The 14528-nt window shown below is 29.5% G+C and overlaps 1 long non-coding RNA gene across 2 annotated transcripts; it reads right to left on the bottom strand.

The window, feature by feature from the left end:
• Positions 1–3014: 3014 nt before the first annotated feature.
• LOC107447307 (uncharacterized) lies at positions 3015–11606 on the bottom strand. Of its 2 annotated transcripts, XR_011637891.1 has the most exons (6): positions 10189–11606; positions 9321–9483; positions 5938–7783; positions 5804–5852; positions 5530–5602; positions 3015–3265 (listed from the first exon to the last, which is right to left on the bottom strand). It is a non-coding gene; the product is annotated as an uncharacterized LOC107447307 (long non-coding RNA). The 2 variants fall into 2 exon arrangements; XR_001584508.4 differs by having other exon boundaries at positions 9321–11606.
• Positions 11607–14528: the final 2922 nt, after the last annotated feature.

Raw genomic sequence — 14528 nt, 5'->3', positions numbered from 1 at the left:
TCTGTTTACATTAAATTTTTGGTCTAGGCACCACGTTTCTATTTTATTCATCTTTTCTTGGAGGTCAATGTTGATGTTTTTTGATTTGAAGATCAACGTGCCATTGAAGTGGGAACACTTAGTATCCACTTGCGAGAATTTAAAAAAAAAACCTGGTTAGTAATAAATTATTAACTTGCATAAAAACTGTAGTTTGTTGTGAGAAATCGATTCCATATTTTAAATAAGCGGTGCAAAAGTATCTTTTTACTAAAAAATATAGTACATAATAGTCAAAATAATGTCACCATATCAAATCAATTATGTCAATTACTACATATGATCGAAATACCATCTAAAAATCGTTCGTTAAAATTAATTTGTGCTTAAAATTCAACTCATAATGTTATCTTTTGAAAACTTTGTTGAATAATGCACTTGCGATTTCTTCTTAACCCTTCTCATACAGATATATTTAGCACAATAAATTCTTTATATAGATTTGAGTCAAAAGGATTTCAGGAAGGTTTTGATGGGGTAAAGCACAATAAAGACGGGAACTCGGTTTACACTAATATAAAACGATTACCTTAAGGGGTTAATAACAATATAAGAAAAGATCTCACTAATTTTATCATTCAATAGTTTTTTTTATTTATTTTTTTTAACTTTAGAGAATCGCATACCAATATTTTTTAATCATTTTTAACATTGTCCTAATAAATTATCCGAAATTTTAAAACTATTTTTACGATCATCATTCAACTATAATTATTTGCATCTTATTAGTCAGTGTAATGCATATATCGCGAAAAACTATAGATTATGGCAAAATTTGAAATTTTAGCTAATTATTATTTTATAGCAAGATCACGCGATATTAACCCAGGTTTTTTTAGCAATACTACGCGAACATATATTAAATGAAAAAGATTGAAGGATTAATATTAAAGAAATTAAAATAAAAATATGAAATAAAACAATAAATTATGTTAGTACTAAGTTCATTCAAGAATTTAATTTAGGAATGCTTGCATACTAAAAGAATTTTAAACAGAAGATAATCATATACAGATACTTGAAACAAAAACATGCTAAAGAGCAAAATAGTAACAATGTTTAAAGCTTTAATGAAAAACATCAAATTGTCTTTTGTTCTGTGGAGAGCATTCTGGAATATTCGGGAAAAAATTTTAAAATCTAAGTTTCAATAATATAATAAATGAATTTAATCATATCCAAAAACAAAGTGGGAATATATATAAAAATTTTAAGGGCCACAAACGCTAACTGAGTGCGGCCGGACCGGACCGCACCTAGCTGCGTACCGTATGCTGTGCAGGCCTTTTCTGTATCATTTGGTGTAACTGAGTTAATTTGTATTTTTTTAAAACTTTTTTTTAGAATAATGGTGTTGAAGTTAGCATAACATCAAATAAAAAAATATACCAAGTAAATTAAAAGGAAATATCATTGAATTATTTATTTGCGGAAATTTTTTAAGGTACGAATACTATTTTTGAGATGACGATTATAATTTGCAATGGTTATCCAAGTTTCAAACTGCTATGCAAGTTTACACGCAGTTTCTTTAAAAAAAAAATTTCATGTTTTGCACAAAAGTTTCTTTGCTTAAAACACCGTCATGTTTTTTTTCTTTTTATTTCATCCAATCATGTTTAAAATTTAGGAAGTTTTGACTCTTAACAGATTTACCAAAATGAATAAAATTGGTAGTTTTAAAAATAAATATTACTTACTATTAATTATTCTTCTTATTACTTACTATCAATTATTACTTATTATTAATTATTCTACAGTATATAGTGCAAATTGTGATCCTCCTGCATACATTTTTGGGTATTTCCTGACTACAATTTTCTGCATTTTAGACGGATCGTGGGTTAGAGTCCCCTTGCCACCCGGCTAACCGTGGGAGGTTTTCGTGATTTTCCTCTCCATGTTGAAATTTGCGAAATAATTTCGAAGTGTATAAACTCAGTCTACATAAACAAGCTGAAAATTGCAAGTTTTACTTTATTTCATGCTAAAAATTTATAAACTTATATATTATTAAAAAGAATATTGATGAGAAGCAGAATGCAGTTCTCATTGAATTGGATTGAACACAAGTTTTAAACAATGCAAGAAATGATAGGTGCTAACATCGTTTCATTCCTTTTCATTTTTTTCCACTATTGATTTTATTTTATTTATTTATTATTATTTTACATATGTGCCCTCTTTAATTAAAGGATTTTCCCCCTTTTGAGTTCAACTTAATAGTGCAACAGTGTTCTTGGAGTTATTACATATTTCTTTAAAATAATTTCAAAATGAATATAATAATTGTTAAAAAGAGCTGTTTACTAATCATTTTCATTGGTTATAAAGTTCACACAAAGCAAATATTCAAGACTTCTTATTAGAAAACTCAAATTCAGAGACAAAAACATTTGTTTTCTGCATTTTATACATTTGTACATGAAAAAAAAACATTACATTTTGTATATTTCCTTGTATATAATGGTAAAATTGTTTTTAATTATTTCGTAAGGATCTATTTCTTATTTCGTTGCGAGAAAACTTTGGCTGAAATACGATATAAATAAAATAAATACGAGATTTTAAGAAATAAGAAGATTGAAATAAATTTACAAATTCAATTTTAGCAAATTATAACTACAGCAAGCCTGCACAACTTTTGCCGAGTATTTTACTAGTAACTCCCAGTTTTTTGGCTATAGTATGCCAACAATTATTAAATAAAGAGAGAGAGAGAATATTACTAAAGAGAGAGAGAATATTACTAAAAGAATTTTAAGAAACTTGCTTATGAAATAAAATCATACAAAAGATCAAAAATAGTAACAATGTTAAAAACATTATAACTTTTGTTAAATGAAAATTAAATTTTTCTTTCCTAATTGCTTTAAAAATGTAGATATGATGGAGTTGGAAAAATATGAATTGTTATTGTAGTTGAATATGAATGTAATTGCTTTAATAGTTGTGCAGAAAAATATAACGAATCATATAACTAAAAACAAGTTTTAATTTTTCTTAATGCCACAAAATTTTATTGTAATGTCTTTCTGATTCTGTTGCGACAGAAGTCTTTAACATTCCGCCAAGTCCTATGCTGTAAACTTTTCTCAGATGAGATACACCTACGAATCGCTTCTGCCCCTGGTAACTTCCCTCCTGCTATGTAATGTCCTAAAAGTTTTTCAACTTCCTCTTTTTGATCATCGCTCCATATTTTCTTTGCCATTGGAGTTGACACCTAAAAACAAAACAGTGTGTAGTACATATTTGGCTTTCGAAAATTTTTTTCGTGGCAAAAAAGATTTCGTTTTAAAATGTATAATCATAAATGTAAAAGAGTTCTTGTAAACTACACCATGGATGTAAAAGTATATTTTAAATTGATCATAAAAAAAGTATTAATTTAAAACATTCTTATATGTCTCGAAATTTATAAAATTATTCATTAGAAACTGAATACGTCTTTCCTTTGAGTCCATCTACTCTAAACATTTAATGAGTTCACTTCCTAAGTTTTAATGAGATTCAGATATAAAATCCTTGATCTGAAAATGTATAAAAATATTAGTATTTTATAAAATTGTTTAAAAATGTTTTTTCAGGAAAAATACTAGTACTGGAAACATATTTTAGTGCATATATATACATAGATATAAATTTTTGCACTTATTAGTATAGATTTTGACTCTTATTGGATTACGTTAGAAATTGAAGTATTATGTAAAAATGGATTTACCATGTTTGGATTTAGGAGGAGAGTGGGGTCAATTGTAACAGGGTACGATTGTAACAGAGCAAAAATTTCGAGTGTCGGGTTCTAGATTTGGTTCCTAGGTGGCGCACAAGGTGTATTTAATAAATCTACATGTACACCCCTGCTGGCAACCATTTTTATGTACTTTTGAAAGAGTTACATCACAAAAGATATTTTCACTCTACGTAAGTACTTTTTTTGTTATTAGAATATTATATTTTAACAAAGTAATTTTGTTTGAACAAATGAAAATTATTAGCCGAATATGTAAGTGGACACCTTAATTAACATTTAAAAAAAAGATTAGTTTTGTTAATTAACTAGCATTATTTTTAACAAATGAAGCTGAAATGGCGTCTTGGGGACGATTGTAACAATAAGTAAAGGGACGATTGTAACAGCTGAAAATAAGTAATCTTATGTTTACAAACCATAACTTAACTCTTTAAGAACTACCAAGAGTTTCCTATATCATTTATATTCTGTTGCATGCGCATTATTTTAATTTGTCACCTTTCGCAGCATAAATTAAAATTTTTAACCCCTTAAAAATAAAAAGTTTAACCCTTTAGGTCTTTACTCATTATTATTTTTACTCCTAAAATATCACTACTATTTAGATCAATAAAAAATGTGTCACAACTATGATAATATGTAAAATTAACTATGTTTTAGTTGAATTTATGAACTGTTACAATTGACCCCGTAAGTAGGGACAATTGTAACAAGTGCACGACTATCAAAAATTGTTTATAACTAATATAATAACATTTAAAATAAGGCATTGATTTTTTTTCTAGTAGAGGATAGTCTACTTTACTCGTCTGTCAATTAATACTAATAATATATTGAATTTTTGGTTAGTTAAAAATAGTTAAGAAAAAAATAGTTAAGAAAAAATGTTACAATTGACCCCACTCTCCCCTATTCTTCATCGTCTCTGGTTTCATTTTCTGAACTTATACTGTCTAAAAGAATAATTTCATTTAATTGAAAATAATAATAATATTTGTATTGATCAGGTCTAAATTTTAGTTCAATCTTACAAAAACGTATACAAAACATCGACAAAAATAAATTTTAATTTTATTTCAAAACTGCTTCAGTTTCAAAAACGTCTCAAATTTAAAAAAATCTCGTTATGACATCTCTCGTTATGAACATATGATGATCAGTTTAAATTATTATTTTACGATCATCACAAAAAAAAAAGAATTGATGAGTTGCATGTATTTTAAAAATATTTTTTGAAAACTACGTACATCAACAATGTGCTTATTTAAACACTAATTACAAAATCAATCATTGAAAATTCAGATAAAACCTGGATTAATTTTTCGTACTGTTGCGAAATTAATCTCTTTAAAGAAACACGTTTAACAAGTTCTCATAGAAACTACTTTTTCCTTTCTGAGACCCGCATGGTATAGTACTTGGTAAATTTCCCTCTTCTGAATCATAATTAAATAAAAAATTTCTTACATAAAACTAAGTCTAGAGAAAAATAAATTATAGAACTTTTTAGGCAATTATTTTAACGAGTTTCTATGGAAACTGAAAAATTAAAAATAAATAGTTAATAGTTCTTATAGAAACTGAAAGATCTGAAATAAATAATAAAAATAAATTTTTGAAATTCAAATAAACAGAAAATTTAGATAAATAATTCATCGCTTTATTACTTTAAAAAGTTTTAATAGAAACTGAAAAATTGAAAAGAAAAAATCAGAGAAAATTTTTATATTTGCCTTTAATCCTTCGTTTTTTTTTTTTTTTTTTGTCCTATCTGAGGCAAACATGGGGCATTTCTCTCTTCTATATCTGAAATAAATAATAAATTATTAAACTTTTATTTAACTTTAAAAATGCAAACCTTAAAATAAAAAAGTATGAAATAATGAGTTAAATATTTTTGTGACATAAAATTACTATATTTTTTTTAACACTAATTAACATACATTTAAACACATTTTATGTATATAGCTTAAGTTCAAATTTTATAGTGCAGACGCCTATATATACCTTTATTTTTTTCTTCAAAATTTTCTCCAGTCATCATCTTCTTCTGATTCTGAAATAAATATTTCTTGATTTAATCTAAAATTCAACTTCTTGCTTATGACTTTTTGAATTAAATTTAGATTAAAATTGATTACCGTTATCCAATGAAAACTGGATTTCATCCAAGGTTTTACCGCCCTCTTCTTGCAGGTTCCCTTGATCTAAGGAAAGAAGCAGCTTTGATGTCTTGGCGATTTGGATGATATCGTTAGGCAACCGGTAGAATTCTCTATGTATTCGTTTATCATGCCCCATGAATGACGCAAAGGAATCCATCTCATGTTTTTTTTTAAATTAATTATCTGCGAAAGTGAGGCAACTTGTTTTCTCAGTTTAGTAGACCTTAAACTATCGGGGCGAGATGCTCCACATTCTTCAGAATATTTGCGGAGACAAGCCGCTCCCTGATAGTGCAGCTTCGCAGAATTTGAATGGCTTGCAAATAAGTAGGGGTTGTTTTTATTAGCTCGGTCTCTGTTCTGCAAACACACTTCAATCGCTTTATGGACAGATGGTGTAAGCAAAACTGGGACAGTTCGATCCCCCTTCCCTTAGATTTCCATCCTTGTCAATATTTTACATAGAGCTCTTTCATTTTCTGAAAGATTATGTCGGACCATTCGGCTGAGCTTTTGATTTTTTTGAAGTCCTCTATTTTGATTCTTGACACTTCTCCCTCTCTCCTTCGACTGAATACTATGACTTGTGTTAAAGTCACTTTTTGCAACTCCGAAAAAGCGGAAAGTATTTCATGGTGGAGACTGTCCTTATCTTCTAAAATATGGAGGCATTCCTCCGATTTAGTTTTTTAGATAAGAGCTCAGTTTTAAAACATCTGAGCTAAGAGGAATAAGCTCTTCTTTATTTCTCGTAGCTTTATTTCGAATTCGCTTTGCTTCAGCACCGATTTCAGTTATAAAGTTCATATTGAAGAGGGTCAGAAAATTGTCCGTCCTGTCCCGTAGAACTTTGTCTCTTCTCTCAATCGACAATGGAGGCACATGCTTTGATATGAATGCCCAACTTTCGAGCTAGCTCAGGAGTTGATCTGCAAGATGCAGAGAAGCTCATTCCTGATATTATTTTGATAGATTCAACTATGTTTTTAAATTGGGCTGGATCAGTTACGTCCATTATGGAGCATGAATTTTTATTTTTTTACTTTCCTCATCTGTACGAGGAGTCTTCCCATTTCCCTCGCATTATTGCGTATTTCATTTTGTCGGTGAGGTTGGTCTCCTCCTGTTTTGTGATATAACCTCCGAATGTACTCAAGAATGACATAGTCTGTTCGAATTGCAAGGGAGACTTTATCTTGCGGCATTCTGTTCAGTAACTGTTTAACATTTTCATCTACTGCAAAGGGTGTGGGTATTAGCATTCGTCCTTCGCTTAACAGCCTTGCACCAGATTGTTTAAATGGGCACTTATGCTTCCAAATGTCTCTTTTCGCTTACCACCCAAAACAACCTGGGCACGGTATGTAGTTTTCCGGATTTGTTGATTCTTTAGGTCGATAGGCGACTATAAGATCACCTTTCCCTCAATGTTATGTTTAGGCGTCCCTCTATTTCTTCATTTCATTAGTTGGTCATCTCTTCTTTTTTTTTTCAGTTTCATTCGATTTAAATCTCATTAAGAACTGGACTTCTTCCTCGTCCGCATGAGTACTTTCGAAAGGATGAGGTAGTTTTGCAAATTGCTTCCCACAAAATATGCAATAATGCTTTTTATCCCACTTACCAATGTTATTAGTAGACACAACAATTACATGATTTTGATTTTCTTCTTTTTTACGGTGCATTTCTGTACAAGTAAGATCATCTTCCGAGTCCGAAAACTCATAATCGGAATAAACTCATTTTCTCACATCATCGAAATCTGTTGATTCACCCGAAATGATATTTTTAGAATAATTATTTTCACTTTTACTATGATCCTCTGAAATTAAGGGGGAAAATGTATATTTAGATTTAATATACAGATTACAAGATAAGAACAAGAACGTAAATATTTTAAATGCGTACTCTTAAAAATAACTTTATGCATTTACTTAGAAATTGAATAACTTCAACTGAAACAAAAATAAGAGGACATTTAACGATTAAATTGTTGTAAGATTCGGGCACTTGCTCAGTGATTTGTATAAATCATATTCCTTACAAATATTTTTAAAATCACGAGAAGAACTTAGAAGACCAAAAGCCTACTTTCCTTTGCATACTTCTGCTTAACAGCCCCATAGTCGAGTTGCTACTGTATTTGATCATTACGTGAAATCGCAAGTTCCAAAAATGAAACATTTCAATAAATGCAATCGTTAGAATTCGTTTTTAGGGTTTTTTGCAATTTTAGATTTTAAATAGTTTTTATTTTATTTATCTATTTATTTATTTTAATTTTGCATTCTTCCGGAAATGTCATGAAATTTATAACTATTAAAAAGTTTTAAAAAAATTAATAAAAGAACACGCGAAAAATCGCCAATTCTAGATGACTCATTTTCGGAATCGAGGGCACATTTCTTAGAGAAAAATAGTAATAAAATTGAATTATTTCTTGTATAAACTAAGTAAAAATTCCAAATATGAACAAGGTTAAAAATTCAATTAATTTTTAAATCCAGTGATATTTGAAAAAAATAAATAAAAGGACTTTATTTTTATTTTCTAATTACTGAAAAAATGTGCATATTTGAAAATAGAAAATGACAAGAGGAATTAAAATATTGGTAAGTGAGAAACATATCGCACTTGTTGACTTTTATCGTGAAATAGAATGGAATAGCTGGTCGTAGTGATATTTAAAAGTAGAACTTATTTTATGGAAAATGTAAAACGATTAAATTTAAAACAATGAATTAAATATGAATTGTCGAATGAATTAAAAATAAAACAGAATCGATGCAACAAGGTAATAACAGGATAAATTCAATATAAATTTTCGAAATTGTGAATTGAGAATTTATTAAATATAAACGTATATAAATATTTTTATTTGTTGAAATAAAATAAAAAATATTTATCTTATTGTCTATGTAATTATTAAAATTGCAAGAAAAAATATGGTATCAATTAAAAAAGTTTTAAGGCATTCTTTCAAAACTTTAAAATGTTGACGTGGAAAAGGTAAATCAACAAGTTTTGAAAAATTGTGGTTATAATGGCTTCTTAAAAATATTTTTACCGAAAACCATTAAACAAAAAAAGGAGCTTAAAGAATAACATATCATAGGTTATTACATCGTTCAGAATTTTTTTTTTTTCGATAGCTGGTTTAACAAATTTCTAAGAAACAAAGCTATACTTAAGATTATAATTTCTAATTTTATTATAACCTATATTGTAACTAGATAATTTGTATAACTTTTAATTTCATTGAATGGATTTTAGATACAACGGAACCCTTTAGCACTACTTTCAGAAGCAGATAAGAGTTGTAAGTGATAAGGAGGAATTAAAATTAAAGTTTTATTTACCTAGGTTTCCCTTGAATTCCGGAAAGGCGCTGTCTCTATCTTCACACTCAGATATTTGAAAATTTTCAGCAACCACGTTTTTTTTTCCTAATGGTCTTGATTTTATTTTTTTGTGCTTCACTACTTATAGAAGATTTCTGTTCTTCTGTACCGACAGTTTTCACTAGAAAGATAATTAAGGAATAATGTTATGTACGGATTTTAAATTTTAAAAAATATTATCTAAACAAGGACTTTCTTACATTCGTTATGTACTACAAAAAAATATCTACTTGCATTTATTATGTTTTCGATAAGTTAGTGTTTAGAAAATTAAAGCATATTATAGGTAAGATTAAAGAATATTGTAGTTTAACATAAACTTTTCTTCTTATAACAAGTTCTGAAGATGAAACGAAGCTAAATTGCAGCTAAATATAACATCAACTAAAACTGCTGATCATTATTCAAGTCAGAGGGGAATGAAATTTATTTTTAAATGTTTTATGTATTCGACGAAACTAACATTCCCTACAAAAGCAATAAAAAGGCATAGAGAATTATCTATATGTATAAACATAAATAAAGTCAGACCCCGATATAAGGTCACCCTAAGGGACATCGCAAAAGTGGCTTTATAAGAGGGGTGACCTTTTAACCGATTCATTAGCAGTTCATAACTAAGCACATAAATAGTACACATTATGATTTTTTAAAAATGGTAATACAAACGAAAACGATCGGCCATAAATTGAATATTTAAGTCAATAAATTTTAACAGAATTAGTAAAGAATTAAAGAAAGTTAGATGTTTAAAATTTATTTTTAAACTTAAAATAAAGCTGTTTACAAATTTCCTTAAAGTGTACATACATACATTACATCTTACCTTATTTAAAATAATCATATATGCAGGTTCGTCTCGTTTTTGGTTTCATTTTTCGAACAATGTTGTCTAGATTTTGTAACTTCTCAAAATGTTCCTCAGCTCCCTCATGGTTTGTAAAAAAATTTCGTAGGACATTTATTGCATTGAAGGCTTTCCTTTGGGTTACAGCTACATTCTCAGGATCACTGTCATTGTCCACAAGTTGTGAAACAATTTCAGAAATTATAGTTTCAGAAGTGGTGGCAAATTCCTAATCAGTCAAACCATATTCAGCGTCCCCTTCAATAGCATAGCCAAGATTTTTCAAATCTTCCATCAGAATAGATAGAGGAATATCGTGTTCTTCTTCGGTTTCGTCATCCACGATATTCAGAGAACTCACAAAACCAGCATGACGAAAACAACTTGCTATGCATGTGGTGGACACCATGTTACGCCTCAGATAAAAATGACCTTATAAGCGATAACGATTTTTAAAACTTGACCATATATCCGATAATCTGTAACAAAGAATTCCTATTCAGTGAGCCGGGACTTTGGAAAAGTGACCTTATATGCGGGGTGACCTTATATGCGGATGACCTTATATCGAGGTCTGACTGTATTTACCTAGCTTTTCTATTAATTCCAAAATCGGCTTGTCATTCTTCAAAAAAGTTCCGTCAGGTCTTAATGTTGGTGGACCAGCATCATTCCTATTTGTATGTATACTCTGTGCGAATTTTAATTTTACAATTTTATTTAGTGAAGGTTTAAAATTTTATATAAAAATGAGTGATCTATACCTAATGTAGATTATATTTATTTACATATTGATTACATATTTTATAACCGATGTTAAACAGCCAACTCCATTCTGAGTATACGACTATCATTGGTGAGCTCCATAGCCTTCTAATTTTAGAACTAACTCACATTTGCGTTTCATGGAGAGGATCGAAAACCTTGCCGGGATAGCGCGATGAGAAAGGGATTCTTATCCGTCTACCACTGAGAATATTTTACATCAGCACTGTGGTTGGTGCGATCCTGGAGCATAACTGGGAGCATAACCAGCCATAACTGGGATTCGAACTTGGGTCACCTCATTGGGAGATGAGTTCTCTATTACCTGAGTCACCGATGCAAATATTTGATTTTTTCTTCCAGCCCAATCTTATGTATACAGCTTCATTTTTCGCACTATACATTTTTCTTTTCTGAATTATTCATTATCTCTAATGTTATTAAAAGCAAGATTTAGTTTAAAGTTAACACAAATAAACTACTTTGCTAAATTATTTTTTTTCCCTTCTGTTCAATTTAAAGGGGACAATTTTTTTCTTTCTCCAGTGATTCGTTAGAGGGAAAGATTTCTTTTCCAGATCTGTAGTTCTTTAATTTTCCTCTTTAACTCTCTTTTTTTCTATCCCCAGTGATTTCTCTCTCTTTATAGTATATATATATATATATATATATATATATATATATATATATATATATATATATATATATATATATATATATATATATATATATATATATATACAGTTATACAGTGGTGGCCAAAAGTGTGGACATTTTTTGAAAGTTTCATGTTTTTCAAATTTGTGTGCTTGTAGAATATATTAATTTTCACTTAAAAACAAACGTTTGTATATCAAATTAAAGGTAATTTAATGTAGAATTTCATAATAAATACAGTTTTACAATATCTGTATTACAAAAAAAGTTATGCAACTAATAGTAAGATCTATCTTAGATTTGCATTTTTTTAAAGTGATACTTACACAATCAATACTTAGTAGGATAACCCTTATTTTTTAAGACAGCTTCACAGCGTCTTTTCATCGAGTAAACGAGTGTTTGGAGTTCATCTTTCGTAATCACATGGTGCCACGAATCAATTATAGCTTCAATAAGTTTTTTTTTAATGGATGAACGTTTTTTTCGTACAAGAATTTCCAAAGGTCGCCACAAATTTTCAATTGGATTGAGATCAGGGCTGTTATCAGGGCCATGGTAATATATCATGGTTATAAACCATGCTCTGCATATTTTTGCTATGTAGCATGGAACTGAATCCTGCTAAAAAATAAATGGTGCGTTGTTGGGGAAGAGATCCCTGATGGAAGGCATCAATTTTGGTTTCAGGACAGTTTCGATGTATTTTTTGGCATTCAGAATGTCATCAATCACTTGAATTCTGCCCACACCATCTGCAGACATACATGCCCAAATCATAGCATTTGTTGGGTATTTTGTAGTCGCTTCAATGCAATCAGTATGAAGTGCTTCACCTACTCTACGTCTCACGTATTTTCTATCATCACTACCAAAGAGCGATATTTTACTCTCATCGCTCCAGATTACTTGCTTCTATTGATTTTCTGACCATTTAATGTGTTCTTTTGCCCACTTAACTCGCTTTTGGCGTTGTTTTTGATTTAAATATGGTTTTTTCCTTGGAATTCTAGCTTGTGGTCCAAATCCTGATAACCTTCTTCTTATTGTTCTTGAACTTACTGCAATGCCAGCTGCATTCATTTCACATCTAATGGCATCTGATGAAATTTTTTTTATCTTGAAGGCATAGCCGTTTAATTTTTTTTCGGCAGTAGCACTTGTTAATTTTTTTCGGCCTGATTTGGCGTTATTTTCCACTGGTTTCGTTTTTTCATAACGTAAACAGAACTTTCGTACACCAGAACAAGTCACTGAACCACCAACTTTTCTTGTAATTTCAGCATAAGAGAGGCCATTTTCTCTCAACAGACCTGCCAACCTTAGAAAATAAAAAAGCAGGAGACCCTTTCTGTATCACGACATAGCGCAAAATTGAAAATTAAACCTGATTCACACTTCCTACAAGAAGTTTATTTCAAAATACAGACCTGCCAACCTTAGAAAATAAAAAAGCAGGAGACCCTTTCTGTATCACGACATAGCGCAATATTGAAAATTAAACCTGATTCACACTTCCTACAAGAAGTTTATTTCAAAATATATTATTTACATTACATAAAATAGACCACAATAAGATTCTGACACTGACTAATAAAGATATGTGTTCTTACTATAAAATATAAGGTTCTATAGAATTATATTAAAACACATCTTTTGATTTTTTAAAATTTAGGAAGAGGTTCAAAATTAACAAAATATGTCAATGAGGAATACAATACTTTATAAATGTATTTTTTTTTAACTGCTACTGTTTTAAAACCGCAGATGTTGCTGATTTAGCATTATTTTAAAAAAAAACTGCCATCTATAGAAAGTGAAAAAACATTCTGCCTAATGGTGTCCAAAATATCTCCAATTTTGCAATTTCATTGATTATGGCTGCTGTTTTGGTTCACACTCACTGTAATTTTTAGTGATGTTGCTATAGGGGAAAATTTTTCTAAATAAATGCCCAGCATGATCTGAAGCACAAGTTGGGAAGGAAATTGCACAAATTGTTGTTTTTTTCCCCTCTATAGTGCACTAAATAGAAAAAAGCAGGAGAAAGCACCCTGAAGGCCTGAGGGGAAAGATTTGAGGCAAAAGCAGGAGAGTTGGCAGGTCTGTCTCAATATGACAATTCGGCTTCTTTTTGTAGATGTCCAATTAGTTCTTCTTGTTGATGACATTGTTTAAAATTAGTTTAATTAAAAATAAGGACTTTAAATATTCAAAAACAGCAATACTCTATTTAGTTGTACTAGTATGAATCATTCCGAAAAATATTTCCACAACAATAACTCTTTTACCATCCAAATAACCTAAACTATAGTTGCAGACATTTGATTGGTCCTCAGAACAGTGTTTGTGTTTGGTTAGTACGCTTTTGTTACAAAACACGTCCTTATTCAAAACGATTTGTGTTTGTTTGTTCTACTAAACTGAGCATAACTTTTTTTGTAATACAGATATTTTAATTCTGTTTTGTAATTAGATTCTGCATTAAATTACCTTCAATTTTATATGTAAACGTTCGTATTTAAGTGAAATTTAATATATTCTACAAGCACACAAAGTTGAAAAACACGTAACTTTAAAAAAATGTCCACACTTTTGGCCACCACTGTATATATATATATATATATATATATATATATATATAGTTCAAAAAGAGGATAAAACAAAGAAAAATTCTGGACATATGCAAAAAAGGGGGGGGGAATAATAATTAATGAAAAAATAGCAAACAAATGATTTAAAAAAAAAGGTTGAAATTTTTTTTAAAAAAAACCGTAAAATAAAAGATATAATCGTTTCATCAGCCCACACGATTATATCCACAAAAGAGAGTGCTTTCTGATATTGTATCAATATAGCCAAAGCAAAATATATTAATACAATAGTGTGAGGAGCAC

This window comes from Parasteatoda tepidariorum, chromosome 9, assembly GCF_982258835.1.
Source record: "Parasteatoda tepidariorum strain Cologne lab strain chromosome 9, Ptep-v5.0, whole genome shotgun sequence".
NCBI classification, from domain to species: domain Eukaryota; kingdom Metazoa; phylum Arthropoda; class Arachnida; order Araneae; family Theridiidae; genus Parasteatoda; species Parasteatoda tepidariorum.
This window is presented reverse-complemented; position numbering and strand designations above follow the sequence as displayed.